The sequence below is a fragment of the Crocodylus siamensis genome, chromosome 6 (assembly GCF_052110815.1).
Source record: "Crocodylus siamensis isolate JL-2025a chromosome 6, ASM5211081v1, whole genome shotgun sequence".
Taxonomy (NCBI): Eukaryota; Metazoa; Chordata; order Crocodylia; family Crocodylidae; genus Crocodylus; species Crocodylus siamensis.
Genome location: NC_143400.1, coordinates 32,734,700 through 32,738,039, shown reverse-complemented (window position 1 = coordinate 32,738,039; position 3,340 = coordinate 32,734,700).

The following is a 3,340-nucleotide window of genomic DNA, read 5'->3' as shown; positions in this document are numbered from 1 at the left end:
AGTGACACGTCCCCTTCCCAGGCCCTTTGGCAAACTTGCACGAGCTGCAGTGCTGTGCACGCCCGCAGGACACGGCCCCGGGGCCTGTCAGGGGCCGCTGCTCCCAGCCCGGAGCGGTGCGGGGGGCTCCAGAGGCCCGGAGGGAGAGGACAGCGGGGGCTTCGCTAAACCGCGGCGGCTTCGCACCCGGGCTCCCGCTGCTGCCCCGCGCCCTCGGTTCCAGTCTGTGGTTTACGGGGATGCGGACCCGTGAGCCCCGTGGGACGGGGGCTGTCCGCCCTGGTGCGGGACTGGGCCGCTTCCACCGGGAGCCACTGCTGCTGCAGCCCTGCCAGGGGCCCGCCCTGGGGGTTTCCCTGCAAGTGCAGACGGCTACCTCAGCCAGATTGTTTGCTCTTTAGGATTTTTATGGTATTGCTCTATCTTGTACCCTGTTGTCACCCTACCCCTGTAACCAATAAAGTTCTCCTTTGTGACCAGTGTGGGAGACCTATTGAGGGGTGGGTCTAAATTATGCTTAAGAGGCAGGGAGGTGGGTGGCTTAACGCAGGAGCGCCCACTACTGGTCCGCCACAGATGGTGTCGAGAGACATCTCCATGCAGGGTAGACAAGATATCGACCTTCTAGTCCTTTCCCACACTCTGATCCTATCTTTAAATGTCTGGGCCTCAGGGGCTGAACCCCACTCCAAGCACAGCATATGGCCCTTTAGACAATGGAGCCAGTTTGTTCTCATCGATGTTTCAATGGTCTGGAGCAAGAGATGAATGGGATAGAGAGAGGGGGGAATGGATAGATGGAGAGACAGAGAGGTTCCAGTTGAAGGCCAGAGGGGAAAAAGGAGGATCAAAAAGGCAAGTGGAGGAAAGACAGCACAGGTGGCAGTGTACTCTATCTCCAGGCAGAGAGGTCTATTCGCAGTGAGACCGGGTGCAAGTGCAATCTGACAGTGCAGTGCAGCTCTTCCAGCATCCATGTGCATTCACCCTCTGCCCTCCCTAACCCAAACACAGGCTCCAAGCCCTGATTTGGGGTTTCTTTCAATTCACTATCCTTGTTGCTGTTGATGTCACTGTCACTTCTGAATTTAAAGGCCTCCTACTTTAGGCACACGTAAAATGGAGCAATTTTCATTCGCACACGACCACGAAACTACCTTTGAAATCCATGAGATGCAGGAAAAGAAAGTTTTGCACATCACGATGGACAGCTCTACACAGCCTTAAATGCCTTTAACTTTCGTGCCACGGGGGATTGGCTCTTGGCTGGAGGTGATGGTCCTGGGGAAGAATGGGCTGTCTCACCAGACTCGCACCTGAACCTGCTCCGGACCTATTCCCTCAGGGAAATACCCTGTACCAAGTGCGCCTGTGTCACAAAGATTGTTCCCTTGGGCAGAGTTGCCTCCCTTCGGCCTGGCTCTGTAGGGAATAGTGAGGTTTGAGGAAGTTTCTTGTGATCCATCCTCCGTGTGCTGGCAGGGAGGGTTTTTGCACCGCCCTCCCGCGGGAGTGTGTCGCTGTGCCTCTGCAGGGCGCAGTGATACACCGCGGTGTCTGCCAGCTCCAGGGCGGTGATGTTTAAAGTGGTGGCGTCGTCACTGGCCTGGGACGAAAACCTTTCCTCGGCAAAAGGTGCGTTACCACTGACAGCGCTGTAGCCCTTCGTCCCTCTCCGCAGGATGTACTGCAGCGCTCGGTCCGGGTGCTGGCGGTACCAGTACAGATAGTAACTACTGCTACTGCTGGGTTTGTAGTTACAGCGGAGTGTCACCGCGTCTCCCTCTGCCGCGGTCACCTGAGGGGTTTCGGGATGGACGGAGTCGCCGCGCACCGCCCCTGCAAACAGTCAGCAACACGGGAGAGAGACAGGGCTGGAGTGCAAGGGTTGGAGTTCAAGGGTCCTGGATGTACAGAGAGCGATTGCGGACAGACAGACGCTCGGGGAAGCTGGACAGAAAGAGCGGACGAGCAGGCTCAGCGACAGGGAGGGAGAGAGAAAGAGGGAGACAGCGAGGGAAGGAGCGGTAAGGTGGTGAAGTTGGGTTTTGTCCTTGTCTCAAAGAGGGAGACAAGTCCGTTAGCACCCAGACACCTCGTGTGACCAAAACGCAAGCGCCAGGTACCTGGGTAGAGAGCGGCTAGAGCAAGGCTCAGCATCAAACACGTCTCCATTGCTGAAGCAGAGCGGAGCCTGCCCCGAGTTCACAAGGGAGGGCCCACGCGGGCCGGATCTCACAGAGTTTGGCTGAACGTTGCAAGCGGCCCGGGCTCCTGCAGAGGCACTGGGGGAAGGGGCGGATCCGACCGGACCTCCCACCCCACGAATAGGGCGGGGAGGCGGTTCTCCTCCGGCTCCCTCCAGATCCGCCTCTTCCCTTCATCCAAAGATGGGGGGGTGTTGCCGGTTTCTGTCCCACCCTAGCTAAGGAAGATCTCTTTTTAATTCTACTTGTAAAAGCTCCATTTCCTGAACGTGAAAAGCAGTGCGAGGCAAGGGAGGAAAGGGGCATTCAAATATTTTTCATTCTTCGATTCTTTTGCGGTGGAGGCAGCTCCAATTCTACGAGCGTTACTACTGAAGGAGTTTCCAGTTTGATACCAGGTTCAGCCTGGAAAATGTAGACAGGTTTCCCACCCAAGTCCAGGCGCAGATGATTACATGCTTGGACAGAATTCCGCTTTTCTTAGTCATTATTCTGTGGGCTACATATACGGAACCTCGGTCCTACGTCCCCTTCCTCGTCGCTGAAATCTCTTTCTCGGCTTCCTTGGGAATTCCCGCCAACTACCAGCACTGCTCCTGCAGCTCCTGGGACACAGGGGCATAAACTCAGACTTAGCGAAACTGGTGTCCCGGCTGAGAGCAGCTCCCGGAACAGAGCCCGGCAGCGGCGTAAGGGCAGCGTATCCCGCCCCGAATGAAAAAGTTCCTAAACAGATACAATTAGGAAATTGTTTTCCTCTTTTTGCTTTACTGAGTTCCCGCAGGCTACGGCGCTAGGGTCGCTCTTCCTCTCTTTCTCTCCTGACTTCTACAGCCTTTTCCAGACGGTGAAGTCACGCAAGGGGTGTCCAAGCTGTCAGCCAGAGTCTGGGTCAAGGCACCGGTAAGTCAAAGCAAACGAGCTTGGGTGGGTCCCGGGCGCCACCCAGTGGAGACGGTGTGGGAAAGAAACGCGAGGAGGATCCTCTTTCTGGAGGTGATCCGTGGGGTACGTGGCAAATCTCATGTAACTTTAGGACAAGGTAAGGAAACGGCTTCCACGGGGGCGTTATTTCAGCTTCTGATGCTCAGGAGGCTGTGAGGAAACAACAGACGGGTGACACACTGGGTATC